Source organism: Leptonychotes weddellii, chromosome 11, assembly GCF_054177405.1.
Source record: "Leptonychotes weddellii isolate Sample4059 chromosome 11, ASM5417740v2, whole genome shotgun sequence".
In the NCBI taxonomy this organism is placed as follows: Eukaryota; Metazoa; Chordata; class Mammalia; order Carnivora; family Phocidae; genus Leptonychotes; species Leptonychotes weddellii.
In genome coordinates, this window is record NC_138379.1 from 12,323,560 (window position 1) to 12,343,781 (window position 20,222).

At 40.7% G+C, this 20,222-nt stretch overlaps 1 protein-coding gene across 10 annotated transcripts in view; it reads left to right on the forward strand.

The window, feature by feature from the left end:
- The window catches only part of CELF1 (CUGBP Elav-like family member 1), a 69,634-nt gene that overhangs the window by 14,113 nt on the left and 35,299 nt on the right, over positions 1 to 20,222 (forward strand). Inside the window, exon 2 of one of the 10 annotated variants that reach the window (XM_081798100.1) lies at positions 3,483 to 3,619. The exons of the other annotated variants lie outside the window; for them this stretch is intronic. The gene's annotated coding sequence lies outside the window, so the exon portion shown is untranslated. The remainder of the gene's footprint in view (positions 1 to 3,482; positions 3,620 to 20,222) is intronic. 10 annotated transcript variants of the gene reach the window in all.

Consider the following 20,222-nt stretch of genomic DNA (forward strand, 5'->3'; position numbering starts at 1 on the left):
GCTGAGCAGGGAGCCTGATGTGGGACTCGATCCCGGGACTCCAGGATCATGACCTGAGCCGAAGGCAGTTGCTTAACCAACTGAGCCACCCAGGCGCCCCGAGGCATAGAGGAAGTTTTATTGTCCATAGTGCTCAGTGGTATTGGGCCCTTGTGCAAAGTAGAGACTCGATAAATATTTTTTAAATATTCCATGTCTGGTCAGATGGCACTTTTATGTTTTGAGACCATTCAGTACTGAGGAATAGGAAGAAAATCTTTTAAAATTGAAATTCTAAGAATTTCAGTTCACATCATTGTCTTTTGAAGATAATCAGTACAAGGAGTTTTCTGAAAAATAAAAAAGTAAGCTTTCCATTGAAAGACATTTAGTTGGCTAAGATTTGTACTATAAAAGCCTTTGTGTACCTCTGTAATCTTGAAACCTCATATTGTATACTGCCTGGACAAAATCAGAAGGCTTCTAGACAACCCTGATTCTGGCTCTGTTTTCTCTAGCTCCAGAGAATAAGAAAAGGAGAATCTGATACTGCTGGCAGTCTATGCTCTCTTGCTTTTCTGGGCCAAGACATGCGTTTAAAAATAAAATCCAGGAAATTGTAAACCAGTAGTAAAAACGAATAAAGCACCCAGGGGTTTGCTTCCTCTCATGTCCTGTGGCCTGAGTCTCTCTTTTTTCAAGCCGTTAGGCTGGTATTAAACTAAGGTGGCAAAACTGTGCTCTGGCTTTGTCCTTCTTTGCGTCCCCTTTTAAATTTATAGGAAAGAATTATGGAAAGACACCGTGTTTATTATGTATTTGTTTTTATCATATACTATTTCTGTTTAATACCCTCTGGGATACATTTACAAGTGCAATTAAAAAAAAAAAAGCCTGCAAACTTCTTTATTGAAATCAAGTGCTATTTTTATTTATTAATGTTCATTTGTCTGGTGTAACTTTGCTCTGGCCTAAGAAAGACCTAGAGAAAGACCTCATTCTGTTCCAGGAAGCGTACAACTTAGAAAAATGTTTTCTTTTGAATTCTGACTGCTCCAACTTCTGTGAACAAACCAGATCCACAGATCAGGTTTGTAAACGATCTGTTTTCTTAAGGTATCTTCTAACAGGATGGGTCTCAGGGGAAGCTGAGTGGCAGCACACATTTAGCTGGGAGTAGCAGTTCATCTCCCTGACGTACATCCCCTTTGTCCACACAAAGCAATTTTGGAGGCAGGCTTAGAATTTAAATGTACACTTCTCTGTTGTGGTCCAGTTTGTCTTATTTAATCCATTTTATTTTTTATGTTTCGTAGGTCTGATATATTTCTAATATAATCATGTAGAAACCTGCTTTGGAGAACTCTGAAGTCTTGATAGGAAAAATTCTGAATTTATTGTATGCAAAATGGTGATCTGGAAAGAAATAGCATACATAGGTCACTGAAACTATTGAGTTTGTATTTATTTGTTTTTATGAATGGGGGAAGGTTAAGACTTGAATATATTTTATTCTTTTGTAAGAGAGTCACTGAAACAGTTTCTGATATTTCTTCAGCATTGTATACTACATGGTAATATTTCTTGAAGATAGCTTGCTGAAGAAAAAATTGAATCAGGCTTTCTGAATTGCCAGATCCAGAACATCAAAAAATGCTTTGGACCAAAAAAAAAAAAAAAAGAGAGAGAGAGGCCTGCTGGATCCACCCCCAGGAATCCTAATGGGTCCCCATGGTAACAGCCTCCTTGCTTACAACTTGTCACTGTGTAACTGTCACTGGAGTTCAGAGAAAAGCCAGTATATCAAGAACTGTGTGGCATTAACTACTCCTTGATAAAATGCTGTTGCACATTTGAAACGAGACAGAAATAGAAAGTTAAAGGTTTTAATTTCTGTGTTCCATTAATTAGATGCTTTAAAAAGCTGCCTAATTATGGTAAGGTGCAGCAGTGGGAAGGTGGTGGGTGGCCGAGGCAGGGCGTAAGAGGAAGCCAGAGTCTCAGAAGGTTAGAATCTTCAGGGTTTTTTCTTCTCTAATCCTTTCATTTTGCAAATGAGGGAAGTGAAATGCCTTACTTAGGTTCACAGGGAAGCAGAAACAGGATTCCAGCCCAGGCCTTCTAATTTCCAGCATAATGTTTTGCTGTCTCTACTCACACCTTGCATTTACCATGCCTCTTTGTTTCATAAATGAAGTCTCAATTTCTGAGGTTAGAAAAGGACCTTAGAGGTTATGCAGAAAAACTTTCTGCCCTGCAAAGGAGTCCTGTTTGCACCATCATGGGCAGGCAGCCTCTGCTTCTTCCCTCAGGTGGGGGTTATCTGTTTAGTTAGCAAGAACCTCCTTGCCTGAGTTCAAAGAGAAGATAGTTTTACATGGGAAATTTTAAAGCTATATGCCTTATTTTTCTTCTCTAATAAAATAGCAATTGAAAATCAGACCTGAATGTTTTTTATTAGCCTGTTTATCTCCATTTAAGTCATGCTTGTCAGTCATGACAAGACAGATAGTTCTTTAAAAGAATTATGTCCTGTCTAAACCCTAGAACTTTGAAAAGGTAATGCCATATTTGGAACAAGCTAGTCTTCTAATGGGTGGGAGGGAAGAGATTGATAAATATTATATTCAGCTTAAAGTATTTTATAATGTGCTTAATAAGATGAAATTGATTGTAAGCTAGAGTATCAAAAGAGGCCTCAATATACTTGAAAAGCAAAATCAAAGCCAAATAGGCAAGTGGTTTTGTATTCTTGTGGTGCATTTATGAATGCTTTTGTATAGAGTAGGTTCATTTACATAAAAGTGAGTTTTGGGTTCAAAACCAGCATTATTTAGGCAATTATTAATCACCTATGCCAAAACACTTTTTGGTCTACTTTTTGGATGTCCTTTTGCTCAGTGTGCCAGTCATCAAATGCCCTTGTCAGAGAGGGCTTCAGCTTTTTTTTTTTTATTTTTTTTTTTATTGTATGACAGAGAGAGACAGAACAGGAACACAAGCAGGGGGAGCGGGAGAGGGAGAAGCAGGCTTCCCGCTGAGCAGAGAGCCCGATGTGGGACTCGATCCCAGGACCCTGGGATCATGACCTGAGCCGAAGGCAGACGCTTAACGACTGAGCCACCCAGGCGCCCCAGGGCTTCAGCTTTTATTTCACTTTTCCTCTTTCAGAGTTGCTTGAAAGGTAGTAATAGGTAAACATTTAAGATTATAAACTTCAGGGGTGCCTAGCTGCCTCAGGCGGTGGAGCATGGGACTCTTGATCTGGGGTCATGAGTGCAAGCACCACCTTGGGCGGAGAGCCTACTTAAAAAAAAAAATTATTAGCCTGAGGTTTTTTTTTTTTAATACCTTTTAAGATAAAAGCACATATGCATATTTTCTAAGATATACAGAAATGTTTTCAGTTTCTCATAACACAGATATTTTTTCCTCGAAGAATTTACCATACCTAAAAATGGAGAATTTGGCTCCAAGATTAACTTTTCTTTTTGTCTTACCAGAAAATTAAAGTGAAAATGCTGTTGGCAGTCTTTTGCTGTCTTGACTTCAACACAGTAGAGAATGCTCTAATGAAAATGTGGCTGAGTTTTTAATATTCTGGGATTTCATGACCACCAGCACTTGTTGTGCAGCGAAGGTAATTAAGGTAATCAACTATTTTAGTCATGAGTAGGTTTGGCCTGGCTCTTAAAGAAATCTCTAATCCTAGCCGTATTTCCCGTGCCCTTTTCCTTTTTAGTCTAAAACATTTATTATGTAGTTGTTCTGGCTCTTAATTTGACCAGTGAGTTTTTGCATAAAAGTTCATTTGTGAAGTTTTTCTTGATTAGAAAGTATGCCAAATTATAGTGTAATGGAAGAAATCGTTAGACTTCACGTTGATGGGGGAGGGAGGAGAGACAGAGACGGGTGGGATGGGAGAAGAGAGATACGGTTGCATCCTTACCATCTGGTAGACAAGGAAGTTTGAAGTGTTAGGAACCGCTTTGAGGAGAGTAACTTATTTGGGGCACCCAGCTATTAAGTGGTAGGACACTGTGGGACTACCAGTCCACACTATAGATGCTGTACTCTTTTCCTATACTTTTCCGGCTTGTTGAGGCCCAGTCTCCTAACAGTAATGGAATAATTTATTTTTGTAGCCACTCCTTTTCCCGTGGTAATGTAATTTTTAACCATTAAATCGGTGATGTAAATTCAGTATCTCATTCTAGAAGTTCTTAGGTTGAGAGAGTTAGGAAAGTAGGCACATCTATTAACTGCCCTGGTGTAAGATCTTTTTTGTGTACCTTAGCTAAACTGTTTACCTGTTTTCTTATCAAAAAGTGGGAGTGATTTACCCTTAACAGAAGTGGCGTGGAAATGTGATTTTAAGGTAGTAGCATTCATAGCATCTTCAAGTCTTTTAAAAAGAAATGCATGGATCATAATAAAGTTCCTATTGGAGGTATCCCTCTCACGGGTCATTTAATAGATCAGAAAACTGGATGTTAACAGCTTTATGTGGTTCCCTGACGAGACATGATGTGACATTAAAGATTGTCATCTCCTCCCACCCCCCCTTTTTTTTTTTTTAAAGATTTTATTTATTTATTTGACAGACACAGCGAGAGAGGGAACACAAACAGGGGGAGTGGGAGAGGGAGAAGCAGGCTTCCCGCGGAGCAGGGAGCCCGATGCGGGGTTCGATCCCAGGACCCTGGGATCATGACCTGAGCCGAAGGCAGACGCTTAACGACTGAGCCACCCAGGTGCCCCCCACCCCCCTTTTTAAAAGCTAGTCACTCTCTCCAACTCTCACGCCCCATAGCCATCCTTTTGGCTCTGATAATTACTTAGTTCTTTTTTTTTTTTTTAAGATTTAGAGAGAGAATGCAAGGGAGAGGGAGAAAGAGAATCTCAAGCAGACTCCCCACTGAGCATGGAGCTCTCTGTGGGGGCTCGATCTCATGACCCTGAGATCATAATCTGAGCCAGAATCAAGTTGGGTGCTCAACTGACTGAGCCACCCAGGTGCCCCAGAAAATGACTTCTTAATTCTAAGCAGCCATAGTCCATGAGCTCCTAGAAAAGAGAGAGAAAGAGAACCCCAGTCTCTCCAGGGGGCCTTTCAGTCTGTGCCATATTTACCAAGCAATCTGTCTGGTCTGTGACCACGTCCTCTTTTGTCTGGGCCCACATGAAAGAATGTCCCAAATGCTATCTTGATATATGTCCTCACTAGTGATCTTGTTCTTTAAGCCTCCTTTTACAGGTTGATTCACAGTAGGGGAGTCATGTTCAGAAACTTTCTGATAGCCTGAATTTTCTTGTCTTTCATCTCTTTGCTTCTATTTATGTTCTTTTTACCTCTTCCTTGAGCTTGCACCTTCTGCATAGTTGACTCTATTATATCATCTTTGGGGCTGCAGAATAAAGTTGGAAGATTTTAAAGTTAAAGTTCCCAGAATAATGTAGTCGCCCACATTGCACATATGTCACATTTTGAGTTTACTAGTTAAGCCTCTAAATATGTGCTTTATATACAGTATGTGCAGTGTGATGACTTAGGTTGCCATGAGAACCTAAAAATTTTAGGCTTAAATTGTTCAGCAGCAGACACACATTTTTCCCTTATTGTCTTAGAGGGAGGCTAATTTCTTCTTTTGTCTAATACACTTTTTACAAATTGAGATATTAGGCAGTGGCCATTCTCATATATTCCTTCCTGCTAACCGGATGGGTAGCTTCTTTGTCTATTATCAGTCTCCTTCACTGCAATCTTCCATGCTCTAGTTTTTTTCCTCTGTACTTGTCTCCTATTACTTTCTTTGCTACAGGATAGAATCAGAGGTAGGAAACTGGAAGCTTTACCTTTTAAAAAAGTGTACCTGGTATGAGAGGAGCTATATAATGGGATATCTCTAACACACCTGAGGAATTCTGGTCTCATGTAAGCCTCCTGAGATGAGCTGTTGGGATAACATTGGCTTGAAAACCTTTTTTTTTTTTTTTTTTTTAAGTATTGTAATGTTAGTCTGTCATCTAAAAATAATTCAGGTTCAGTTTGAATTGGAATACGTTATTTTGAGTAATTTTTGGCCAGGGTAACTTGTTTATTCTCTTTTTTTTTTTTAAGATTTTATTTATTTATTTGACAGAGAGAGAGAGCGAGCTCAAGCAGGGGGAGCAGCAGAGGGAGAGGGAGAAGCAGACTCCCCGCCGAGCAGAGAGCCCGATGTGGGACTCGATCCCAGGACCCTGGGATCATGACCTGAGCCAAAGGCAGATGCTTAACGACTGAGCCACCCAGGCGCCCCTAACTTGTTTATTCTTGACTGGGTTTAGTCATGAGGACTCCCTTCTTTTTGGACCAGGCAGTACAAGGGGAGATAAAAGGATGTTAGAGGTGGAACAGACTGTATATTGTTTAGTCTTAAATCTATTTTGGATCATGGACCCCCTTTTGAAAATCTGGTAAAAAGTTATGGACCTATTTCCCTATAAATAGAAGTAAATAAGTATAGTTGACCCTTGAACAGTGCAGAGATTAGGAATGTGCTGATCCGGCACAGTAGAAAACCCACTTACAACTTTGGATGCTCTAGAAACTTTACTAATAGCCTACTGTTGACTAGAAAGCCTTACTGATAATATAAACGGTTAACACATATTTTGTATGTTATATGTATTATATACTGAATTCTTAGAAGAAACTATAGAAAAGAAAATGTTACTAAGAAAATCATAAGGAAGAGAAGATACATTTATAGTACTATACTGTATCAAAAAAATCAAGTAAGTGGATCTATGCAGTTCAAACCCATGTTGTTCAAGGGTCAACTGTGCGTAAATACATTCTACGTATATATGTAAAATTTTGCACATAATGGAGTTTATGGAATATCCATGAACTATCCAGGAATTCTGAATCCTTAGATATGGACTGCTCTTGTGGTCCGGTACCATTTTTCACTTGAGGAAATGGGAAATAAGTGACTAGCCCAAGACCACACTATAGGTGTTTATAGTTATTTTGAATTTGAGGTTATACTGTAATCACCTTGGTATATACAGTTGTGGTCTTTTGCATCGTGTTCTTTATTTTTACCTAGTTGTCTTCACATAAGTAACCTCGGTAAAGTATGTAATAGATAATTAAAGCTATGCTCTTACCCAAAAAGTAGAATATTAATTCACAATAAGTTACTTTTTGGGAAATCAAAACAGGCTGCCCAGAAAAACTAAATATATATAAACCACTATATACAGTTAAGAGATTTTTTAATAAAATGTTGAACGCTTGCATGTCTGTGTTTTGTTGGACATGAAAAGTGCTCTACTGCAGGAATCCTGATGTGTTCTTTTCTTTTTCAGTATATCAGACGGTGTGGACGGGGCTCTGCCTTGCGCTAGGAGATCTAGGTAGTAGGATTGAGAGGTCAAGTTTGCTATCATTTAGCATTCTTTGCTCATCATTACAACATTACAAGGGGCAAAGAAAAATATCAAAATTCCCAAATGGTTAGTTTGCTGATAAAATATATTAGAGCAAGTAATTATGGTGGATATGTTTTATCTTGAGAATTTGAAGAATTTTCTTAAGTTTTCTTAAGGTTACTTACGTGAAGAGAACTAGGTAAAAATAAAGAACATGATGCAAAAGACCACAACTGTATATACCAAGGTGATTACAGTATAACCTCAAAATCAAAATGACTATAAACACCTATAGTGTGGTCTTGGACTAGTCACTTATTTCCCATTTCCTCAAGAGAAAGGGGGGGCTCCCTCGTGTATTTGTATATTTATGCCCCATAAGCTTGGGCTCATGCACACATATATATCAGACAATTCAGTGATGGGAAGGAACTAGGCAGGGCTCTGTTCTCTGGAGCTTCCCATTGTGGCTGAATGACTGGCAGTATTTTGTAATCAAAGATCTCAGAGTATATCAGCATCAACATTTTATTTTTCTTTTTTAGAGAGTTGGGGGGGTCAGGGGGCAGTGGGGGAGAGAGAATATCATCTTAAGCGGGCTCCATGCTCAGTGTGTAGCCCGACACAGGGCTCAGTCTCACGACCCTGAGCCAAAATCAAGAGTTGGACGTTTAACTGAGCCACCTAGGCACCCCTTTTTCTCCCTCCTTCTTTTAAAGGTGGTATAAAATTTCCTCAAAAGGCTAATCAGAGATTTCTGAGATAGAAGAATATGTTCCTGAAAGTATGATATGAGAGACGTTAGCGTGGATGCTGAATTATGGTCTGAATTCATTTTTCTTTTTTTAGAGTATATTTTCTCCGAAGTCGGCAAAAACTCTACATTTTTTTTAACTTTACATTTTTAAATTACAGACTCAAAGAATTCCAGAGATGGAGGGACCTTAGAAATCATCTAGTTCAAATATTATAGCCTCATGTTTAAGATAATGGTGGGTGCCCTTAGTGAGAGTACTGGGAGGTGGGACCTGTGGAAAAAGATCTATGTCTGTCTGTCCTGTCTTTTTCTTAATTTGTGTAGCGTTTATAGCTGGTACCCCACACTTTAGCACTAGTCAGATCTATCAGCTTTTATTATCTCATGTATTAATCTTACCTCAGAACTAGATATTAAGTGTTGGGAGTCAGTGATTACAGTTGATGTTTGTACTGCAGCCCCTGTAATACTGAATATAGACAGTGCCTGGTAAATACTCGGTTGATTCATTATGAGCTAAAGTATGGAATCATTTGAGCCAATCATCCATGCATTTTTTTTAATCTTGGGAGAGCTCCCTCTGGCCAGAAATTGAGCTTCTCATACACTTCACATTGAGATGAATCTGAATGAATTGTTCTAAGCAAAGTAATTCTTGGAAAATAAATATTTGGCTTCTGATTATATGAACCAGCATCTTGGGAAATTAAAATTACATCAGAGGGGCGCCTGGGTGGCTCAGTCAGTTGAGTGTTCAGCTTATGATTTTGGTTCAGGTCATGATCTTGGGGTCAGGAGATGGAGCCCCACATTGGGTTCCACGCCCAGCAGGGGAGTCTGCTTGAGATTCTCTCCCTCTGCCCCTCCCCCCTCTAAAATAAATAAATCTTTTTTAAAAAGTACATCAGAATTTATTTTAACTTGTACCATCTGCTGCCCCCTCCCAAGAGACCCCAAAACATAGTCTTAGAATTGGGATGAGATCTTGATTCTGAAAACAGCAAAGGGCCAGTGAAGGTTAGGGTTGTTCACACAAATGGGGAATAACCTTTTTTTTTTTTTCCATGTTCAATTTCATACTTTAAATGATATTTTAAGCCTCACGGCTACTGCTGATCTGGTAAGAATCTGACCTAGTAAAGTTTTCACACTGTCTTTTCTGTTCCCATGGCTGGGGGATTCTTGGTGTAAGTGACTGAGATTATTGGGAAGTTCCTTGACTGAAATAGAATCTCTCAAACCCTTCTTCAAGTACCAGCCTGTGTGTTTCTGGTTTTTGTCTGGACCATGTGAACAGAATGCATGTGTGTGAGATAATTGGGCTTTTCCTAACGGCCCCCTTTCAGCAACCATGTATGGGTAAAGCTGTTCAGGTCCCTGCTCCTCCCTCTCTGAGCACGGAGCAGAATGTGTTCTGCTGAAGCTGCTGTTCTACTTTTCAGCTTTCTATATTTGTACAGGAGCCGCGGCCCACTAGCGAGGCGGTGTGGCCGCCCTGGGCACCCATGCTGGCGCAGGCCTGAGCAGGGCTCGCAGTTTGTGTTCTTACGTGCGTCCCTCTGTCTGTCTGTGTACATTTCTGTGGAGGATTGAGGTTTTCGAGTGAAGGAGGTGATCGTTTGTCTTTTCTGTTTTGGCAGTTATAAATTGTGGAGAATGTTTCAGAATCTTGGGGATGGGGCAGGGAGACAAGATTTGTATTATTTAACAAAATATGTTTTAGGGAGGAAAGCCAAACTGGTAAATAGAGGGTCAGAAATGGTCTTTGGGTTCTCCTCGAAATTTATCTTTCTAAAGACATTGTGGTTTTTTTTCTTTTATTTTTTTACTGGTCACAGAGGTCAGTTCTTAGGGGTAGAAGTGAATTCCTTGTTTGGCACACAAATTTCCTGATACAAAATTTGAGTAAAAGACTGAGACACCTCCACCTTCATTTTTTTTTTTTTTAATGTTTTATTTATTTATTCATGAGAGAGAGAGAGGCAGAGGCAGAGGGAGAAGCAGGCTCCCCGCCTAGCAGGGAGCCCGATGCGGGACTCGATCCCAGGACCCCGAGATCATGACCTGAGCTGAAGGCAGACGCTTAACCATCTGAGCCACCCAGGCGCCCGACACCTCCACCTTCTTAAGAAATGATTTTGTACACATCTTTTTGGAAGAGGGTGTAGTAAGGGCTGAGTCTCTTAACTCGGCCCTTTTCTGGGAAAGGAACTCTGGGAAGTGCCCTGTTGTTTTGGGCTTTGCAGCAAGTGTCCTGTGCTGTGTTGCGTGGATTCAGAGTGCTTTGTAAAGTTTGGCCTTACAGAGGGCTTGTAATGTTTTTTGGTGTCATGTCTGTTTAAGGAATAGTAAGGGATGTGACATGTAGACAGATTTCAGGCTGTTTTCAAAGACTATTGGGTTTGTTACTCTATTTTTAAAGGATCATTTTCTTGGTTATGAGATACTCTAATTAGGCAGAAACGAATTCCTCACTTTCGATCAACTTCAGTCTAAATTCAAGTTTGTTTCTTTGTTTTACACTTTCTTTTTACCTCCCCCCCCATGAGTCATAAGCATGCAGAGTTGGGAATAGAACTTGTCAGCTGAGTAAGGATGAGACAGTTCTCTGCACATATTTGTTGCTGTGGCCGATGAAGAGAGAAAAGGGCTTTAAATGCTGGAGGAACACAGTTCCCTGAGGCAGCTTTTTCCTGTGGCTGTGTGGTATGGTTGGAGAGTTTGTGTGACTATTTGCTGATAGATTCTGGCTTTGAATCACTTAGGAATCTGTTTAGTGACTTGTCCATTGTTGGCTTTGGGTGTATGTGTTTGTTTAGAGTTTGAGACCTGGTGCTGAATCTCTGGTGGGGCCTGCATACTTAATGACTTTCTAAAATTCTGTTGAGTATGACTTTAAATTGGCTTCACCCTCCCCTTCTTGGCGACTTTTAGTGCCCATCTCATTTTACCATCCTACTAATGTTTTCCCATTTATACTATGAATCACTATACACGCTCTGTAGGGGCTGTCATTGGAGATTAAAATCAGTGGCAGCTCTTTGATTTTACAGCTCAGCCTCAGTAAAGGACACTGGCTAGCACGTTTCAATTCCTGCTTTCCCTTTGTTTTTGATATTTAAAAAATATATATATATGTAATTTCCCTGGTCTCATTAGTTTATATTTTTTTCATTGTATGCATTTTGAAAGCTTCCACAATTTTTTTTTTTTTGGTATGATGGGGGTAATAAATGTTTACAAATAAATAAATGCTCTTAGAACAAGTGGTTCAGTATTTCCTAATGAAGGTTATACTTCACTGGTTGCTGACAGGCCTAGTTGGAGGTTGAAGATGGGTCAGCCAGTCATTGCTTTCTTATCTATTCCTCCCAACCCTTTTTTTTTTTTTTTTTAAAGTAGGCTCCACACCCAGCATGGAGCCCAACGTGGGGCTTGAACTCATGAACTTGAGATCAAGACCTGAGCTGTGAGCAAGAGTCAGACACTTAACTGACTGAGCCACCCAGGCACTCCAATACACCCCACTTTTAATAAAAAATATTTCTGTAGAATCTTAGGTATTCCATTATGTAAAGATAAAACTCATCCTTTTTCACCATAGGCACAAACTTTAGTGTCTGTTAATGATAGCAAACATTTATTGAGCACTTTATGTGTGCCAGGCACTATTCTAAATGCTTTATGTATATAAATCCTTTAATTCTAACAAACACCCTGTAAGGTAGATACTGTTATATAGCCATTTTCCAGGTGAGGAAATAGGTATAACAGAGTTAAGCAATTTGTCCCTAGTTACCTGGCTAGTAAGCAGCAAAATTGGGATTAGAAAGTGGTGGTGTGACTCCAGTGTCTGAGTGTAGGATATAAGGTTTATAGTAAATACTTGTCTATTAATTTTATTAACATATATGGAATATTTGGAATTATTGAATTATAAATTAGTCTGACCCACCTTAATTTTAGAATTTCCTTAATGAAAATGATTATGACTTTGGTTTTATGGCTCACTGTCGACTAACTCATTTATTGATGATAAAAAACTGCAAGGCAAATAGCAAGTTCATGGAGTATCCCCAGAATTACTGCTTTATCTCTGCTAGTGCCTGCCTGTTTACTGAAGATATTGGAAGCAGAATTAACTTTAGCTTCTTTAACTCTTGTTACCTGCGCTATTCATCATCAGATGTCTTGACAGGAGGAGTATGAGAAGGGGGGAGTTGGCAGGTTTTGCCTCATCCATTAACTGTGATCTGTGTGAGTTTAACAGGGTAACGGGGAGATCTGTTCAAAAGGAATGATGATGGGAGAATTATTGGTAGGCTGAATAATTTCAGTGGAGGGTAGCAAAAATGTTACTCTTTCCTAGACAGTGTGATTGAATAGCACGAAAATTTGAGTTAGGGAAATAGGAATCAGCTCTTCTGAGATGTTTTAGTCTCTTCTCAAATTGATGGCAGATTTTCCCTTGGCATATATGCTTTCCCTTGGATGTATGCTGTCCTATGCTTTTTGTTCTTGTTCTTTTCTTTCTTGTTCTTGTAAGTCATGTCTTCTGAACAAGACTTAAAAAACTCATTAAGGACAGGGATTGGGCCTTTTTTGTGACCTCTCTAGTTCTAAGTATATAGAAGATGTTTTCTTTTTTTTTTTTAAAGACTTTATTTGAGAGAGAGAGAGAGAGCAAGGGTACACAAGCAGGGCGAGCGGCAGGCAGAGGGAGAAGCAGGCTCCCCACTGAGCAGGGAGGCCGATGTGGGGCTTGATCCCAGGACCCCGAGATCATGACCTGAGCTGAAGGCACTTGCTTAACTGACTGAGTCACCCAGGCACCCCTAGAGGATGTTTTCTATATGCATTTTTGATTGATAGAGCTCCCATTTTATAAAGAGCTTGTTTTTGTAAAAATGAAGTCAAAGTACTGACAAGTTTAATTTTGCGGAACAGTGGGATTTTTTTTTTAAGTAGTGATTTTTCTTTTTTTAAGATTTTATTTATTTGACAGAGAGAGAGACAGAGAGAGGGAACACAAGCAGGGGGAGTGGGAGAGGGAGGAGCAGACTCCCCACGGAGCAAGGAGCCCTATGCGGGGCTTGATCCCAGGACTCCAGGATCATGATCTGAGCTGAAGGCAGATGCTTAACGACTCAGCCACCCAGGCACCCCTTAAGTAGTGATTTGAAGGAGGTGAAGGAGATCATATAAATGGGTATTTAAATGTGAGGAACACTTTTAGGAGCACAGTTCAAGAGTGATGAAAGGATGATAATTGAAGTCACTTTTTTAAAAAGTGACAGTATTAAGGAGATACTTAGAATTTGCCCCAAGGCTGTGTATCCTTTGGGGTGAGTCAAGCATAGCCAAACATACTCCCTGATTGGCTGAAGCAAAGGCGTAAGTTTTGTACTTTCTGGCATATAACCTAACCATCTCAGAAAGCATCTCCACAGAAAAGTTGTTTTGTAGGATTATGATACTAAGAACAGAAAGATTAAATAAAGTTTCCTGCTATTCAACAAAACAGGATAAACTTTCTGAGACAAGACCATATGGAAGCATCCTGCTTGAGTGACCCTGTGTTTGGGGTGAGGTTGGGGCAGATGGTACAGGCAGGGTTCTTGGCTGCTTGGTCAAGGGTTTTGGAGATGATAGAAGTTAGATGCTAGGTGCCGTGGAGGGGCTGTTGTATGTCGTGTGTACTGGGCATGTCTGCCTAAGAGGTGGAGTGAGCTCAGTGAAATGATACTCATGTGTTGGGTAGTGTGGGGGTAAGATAAGGGGAGAGGCTGACTTGGAATGATACCTGCAATTCGATCTTAACCTCCCTCAGAGATTAGGGAGAGAGAGACAAGATATGGTGTGAGAAACAAGATTCCAGATCCCTGGCCTCTTCTGTTCTCTAGAGCCTTCAAGTAAGATATTGCAGGACTGTAGGATTTTTCTATTTAAGCTTGAAGCTGTTTTGATTCCTTTTTGAGATACTAGGCCAAAAGCTGTATTTATAGAACTTGTTTTGACATATTATCTCACCCTGTCCCTTGCCTTCCTTACTGGAAGCCAGCTAATGTTGCACTCTGCCTGGCAGGAAAGGTTGATTGAAGAAAATGTACACACAGATATACAGCTGAGTGATTGAAAATAGCTCCAAACTTTGTAAATAGGCCAGCCATAAGGTTTGCAGTCCAAGCTGTGGGAACATCAGTTGAGTTGCTGGGATAATTTCAGATGGTGTAAGGTCCTTACCCAAACAACTCACATGTGGTGTGGATACTGCTTCACCTGGACAATGGCTGTTTCCACACACAAGTTTCAGGCAAAGCAGGAAAAAATGCAAAACAAAGTGCTTGTTTTGGAATAAAGCATGAGTTGGGATTTTTCTTTACTTTGTCCCTCATAGTTTCAAGTTTTCTTAAACAGTTTTGTTTTGTTTTTTGTAGAATAGGTAACATCCATATTTGAACAATTCAGCCAGTATTCCACTTCTGCAACATTGTTAACAGTTTCTTCTTTATCCTTCCTGACCTGTTTTGTTCCTATACAAGCCATGTGTAATTCCTTTCTTATTGTATAAATATAATCTTGACCAGTCCTTAGTGTAGTGTATTGGAATTGCCTTAGTCTCTTTAATAGCTGCAGCATTCCATCACAGTGCTATACTGTAGTTTATTTAACCAGCCCCTAACTGATGGACATGTATGTTTCCAGTTTTTGCTATTATAAACAATGTTCTCATTAATGCCCCTTTGCATACTTTGTGTACATCAGATACAATTGTATTTGAAGGCTATATTTCTAAAATTGGAATAGTTGGATTCAAAGAGCATGTGCTGTTTTCAGTATTGATAAGATACTTGAGATCCTTTTTTATATTTTGTGATGATATTATCCACTGAAGAATGTTATTAGTGGATAGAAAGATCTTTTTTTTTTTTTTTGAAGATTTTATTTATTTATTTGAGAGAGAGAATGAGAGAGAGCATGAGAGGAGGGAGGGTCAGAGGGAGAAGCAGACTCCCTGCTGAGCAGGGAGCACGGCGTGGGACTCGATCCTGGGACTCCAGGATCATGACCTGAGCTGAAGGCAGTCGCCTAACCAACTGAGCCACCCAGGCGCCCCAGTGGATAGATCTTAATGCAATGACAAACTACCACCCCAGTTACTTGAATGAACATGTATGACCTGAAATGGAAAATTTAAGAAACCTTCTTGAGATGAGTTTAGTTATCAAATCCAGCAATCATTATTGTTGGAGAAGAGGCAGATTGCTCCGTAGGGAAGTCCAGGATCTCTTTTACTCTCAGAATGTTAGTTTCACCCGTTTATGATCTCTACTAATTAGAAAAACATTTGTGGTCTGTGGCTCATCCAGCCCTCTCTTTTTTTTTTTTTTTTAAGATTTTATTTATTTATTTGAGAGAGTGAGAAAGAGAGAGAGAGCATATGAGAGGGAGGAGGGTCAGAGGGAGAAGCAGACTCCCTGCTGAGCAGGAAGCCTGATGCGGGACTCGATCCCGGGACTCCAGGATCATGACCTGAGCCGGAGGCAGTCGCTTAACCAACTGAGCCACCCAGGCGCCCCTCATCCAGCCCTCTCTTAGAACAACTCAGATGGATATCATGAGATCATTTAGTCATCAGAATTAGTTGCAAGTAGTTGTGATATCTGAAGTTTAATAATCACCTCAGAAAATAAAAGCAAAGTAATATTCTGAACCCCCCCCCCCAAAAAAAGGGCGTTTTACAAACTGACTTATTTTACCAAATAGAGTGCTGTGACTCCAGAAAGTACAAGCCTCACTGGCTGGTGGTGGAACTTGGGTCACTTAATCCGTTCTCTTCTCTTTATTTCTCTTGTCTGAAAAATGGGAGTGAAAATCCTGAATCTCTGAGTGCTCGGAAAAATAATTATAAAGTCATTTCCAGAAGGTTATGCATTATAGAAATGAGTCCTTAGAGACATCAAGATTGTAAGGTAATTTTAAAAGTAACTCTGACAGTGTTTTAGAAAAAAATTAGTCACATTCTGCCTACATGGAACTAACATATGGTGCAGCCCTGATGAGCTGCACAAGTGGGCTGAAATCAAAATGCATTTGGAGAGAGGAGCAGTAGTGACTCACTAGATGAGACAGATTTGGCCTTATGGCAGGGCAGGGAAACTAAGGCGGAACTGGTGGTCTTAGAACATGCCAAATTTGAGCAAGTGATACATGAATATTATGGGAAAGTAGAAGGACTGAACCATTGTATTTGGATTAGGTGCTTTGTCTAGGGTCTCAGTCCTTGTAGTTAGGCTCCGTCTGTGTCTGTAGAGCCCCTACTTCTCCACACAAGGGGGAATTTTTGCTGCCTCTGACTTCTGTGTACATGGTTCCCTGTGTCTTTGAAGGTAGAGGCCACTAGGCAAATATTTAACATTGATATGCCTGGAACATCGGTTCAAACTAGAAAGATACGTAGAGGAGTTAGCAGTTCTGCCTGAAGAAAGCTGCCTGCTAGCTGGGCTACTGTATGTAGATTGCTCCTGCTACATGCAGCAGTTTGTTGCCCAGGACTGACAGTGCGGCCAAAGAAACAGGAGGAGCTGAAGGCAGAGTGAGAGTCCTGTACCCCACTCCACCCCCCAGCAGAGAGCTGTGTGGGGAAGAGAAGGGGAATACTTACTTTGAGGGTGTAGACATTTTGGAATGATGTAGGAACAGAGATTTTTTTAAAAATTTATTTATTTTATTTATTTTTTTTGTAGTGGGCTCCACACCCAGTGCAGAGCCCAGTGTAGGGCTTTAACTCACAACTCTGAGACCAAGACCTGAGCTGACACCAAGAGTCAGACACTTAACTGACGGAGCCACCCAGATACCCCAGGAACAGAGATTTTTAAAAATGTATTTTGTAGGGGTTCCTGGGTGGCTCAGATGGTTAAGCGTCTGCCTTTGGCTCAGGTCATGATCCTAGGGTCCTGGGATCAGCCCCTGTGTTGGGCTCCCTGCTCAGTGCAGAGCCTGCTTCTCCCTCTCCCTCTGCCATTCCCTCCTCTTGTGCTCTCTAGCTCTATTTCTCTTTCAAATAAGTAAAATCTTCAAAAATAAAAAATTAAAAATGTATTTTGCCTTCCCTGTGTGCCTCACCTGATCACCTCCAAAATGGGATGCCTCTTATTTAGAAAGATACGGAAAGATAGCTAAACAGGAGATAAGATGGCAGATCAGGATTTTTTTTTTTAAGGTTTATTTTTTAATTTATTTTTATTTTTTATTTTTTTAAGATTTTATTTATTTATTTGACAGAGAGCTAGAAAGCACAAGTAGACAGAGTGGCAGGCAGAGGGAGAGGGAGAAGAAGGCTCCCCGCTGAGCAGGGAGCCGGACGCGGGGCTCTATCCCAGGACCCTGGGATCATGACCTGAGCCGAAGACAGCCACTTAACCGACTGAACCACCCAGGTGCCCCTATTTTATTTTTTTTAAGATTTATATTAGAGAGGGAGTGAGCGAGTGAGCACATGAGTGGGGGGAGGGGCAGAGGGAGAGAAGCAGACTCCCTGCTGAGAGCTTGGAGCCCAGCACGGGGCTTGATCCTAGGAGATCTTGACCCAAGGAGATCACGACCTGAGCCTCAAGACGTAAGCCTGAAACCAAGGGTCAAGACGCTTAACTGACTGAGCCACGCAGCTGCCCCTCTATTTTGGGGAGGGGCAGAGGGAGAGAGAATCCCAAGCAGACTCTGTACCCAGTGTGACGACCCTGAGACCACAACCTGAGCCGAAACCAAGAGTAGGACACTTAACCAACTGTGCCACCCAGGCACCCAGAGATGTCAGATTGGGGAAAGGAAGAACCAATAGCCCAACTCACCCATCCCCATTCAGCTTTAGTATACTACTTTTTTTTTTTTAATCTAGTACCATCTTATAGTTTTATAGATCAGGAAACTGAGGCCCAGAAAAAAGTGACTCAAGGGCATGCAAATGGCATCAGATCTGGTCTTTGTCTAACAAACTCTTTTGTTACCTCGAAGCAAGGAGAGTCAGAAGGGAACATTCTAACAGTAATTGTGAGCTCCTGAGAGAATCTGGTGAATGCTGTGGATTCTCTTCAGGAAACCTCATGTGTCCACCTTCACGCAGTTTAGCAAAAAAATATCACAGCGTTCATAGACCTACTCTTTCTTCCCCAAAGCCCATGTATGGACTTTGAAGAGATGTGAGGGTCCCAGATTAAGAATCTTTTTTTTTTTTTTTAAGTAATCTGTACATCCAACATGGGGCTCCAGCTTATAACCCTGAGATCAAGAGTCGCATGATCTACCAACTGAACCAGCTAGTTGTGCTCCCCAGCTTAAGAATCTTGATGAAAAAGGAAAGGTTTTAAAATTGTTATGTTGCACAATAATACTGAACTGTACGCCCCAAAATGAGTTGAGATGATAACTTTTATATAGGTGTTTTTGACCACAATTTTTTTTTAAAGATTTTATTTATTTATTTGCCGGAGAGAAAGAGCGCGTGCACGCACACAAACGAGGGAGTGGCAGGCAGAGGGAGAAGCAGACTCCCCGCTGAGCAGGGAGCCCTAATGTGGGACTCCCATCCCAGGACCCTGGGATCATGACCTAAGCCAAAGGCACACGCTTAACTGAGTGAGCCACCCAGGTGCCCCTGACCATAATTTTTTAAAGCCGGGAAAAAGTTATTACCACTAGAGTGCATACTGGCCGTTGGAGAAGGAGTTGAGATTGAGATGTTTATAAATTTCTCTGCTAGGGTCAGGAAAAGGAGCACACATTGATAACTCCGTCAGTAGAGTCAGAAGCCCCACACCTAAGCCTGAATCATGGAAATGGTAGCCACAAAAGTGTCACAAGGAGGAAAAAAAGATTTTTGTAGACCCCATAGAGAAAGTGTTAAGTTTTATCCCTGCTAACTTAGGTCAGAACTCAGCCTGATGTAGTGCAGGACCTGGACTGTTCAACATGGAGCAAAATTACAGTGGAAGGAGATGCTCTGGGAATGGGTGACAAGCAGGGGATTTACTGTGTGCTTCAGTGTATCTCTTTAATCCACCTAACCACCTCAGGGTTACAGACAGGGAAACAATTACAGTTTAGTTTCTCTACAGTCATTCAGACTCTCTGAGTGCTCTCACACAATTTATTTCATTTAATGGTAGACTCTACCTACAGTTAGTTGTCATGTATGTTCCCAGGACCCTGGGTGAGAACCTGGTGGCAGTTGTTTCCCTGCTACAGATTCCTAAGGAAGGTGGGGAGATTTGGGGAGATTGGAGTACTAAGCAAACTCTATTGGATCCTTGCACGAGGCCCTGGTGGAGTTTTGCATCGTAATGAGCTGGGCTAGCCAGGAAAGCTTCCCTTTTGATCTTTTTATCTGGTTACTCGGCTTTCTAGGATATGTGGGTGAGAACATGCAGTTTCCCAATGCACTAAGCTCAAACTTTTTATTGAATTCGCCATATAATAGGAAAAAGAAAGAATCAAGAGTATTGCAAAGCAGTCTAAAAGGTAACATTTTTTAAAAGAGCACAATTTTCCTAAGTAATTTCTGTTTCTTTCCCCTTCCATTTAGAAATTTGTACAGTGGCTTGGTGTTGTATTCTGGGCATCCATTTGGTTCCTTTGGAGGTATGTAGTTAAGTCCTCTAATATTACAGGTGAGGAAGCTGACACTTTGAGATATTGATGAACTTGCCCAGGTCACACATCTACTCATTAATGGCAGTAGGTTTTCAATACTCTAAACCATATTTCTCTTGTGACGGTTAAAACTTTGGGTATTTACCTACTTAGATTTGCCTTAGAAAAATGGTCAGAGTCAACTTTATGGTCCTCCATATTTAAAGTGTTTTCTGTGGTTTGTGTGCATGATCTTCTTTAATCTGAGTCAGCTTTTCACCCAAGAGTCGAACTGCCTGACTATATATCCCAACTTCTTCATTGTCTGGATTCATGTGATCTTGAGAGTTACTTCATTTGTGTCTTTTCTCAATTATAAATGGAGATAGGTTAGGTATGAGGATTAAATATAAAGCACCCAAAACACCACATG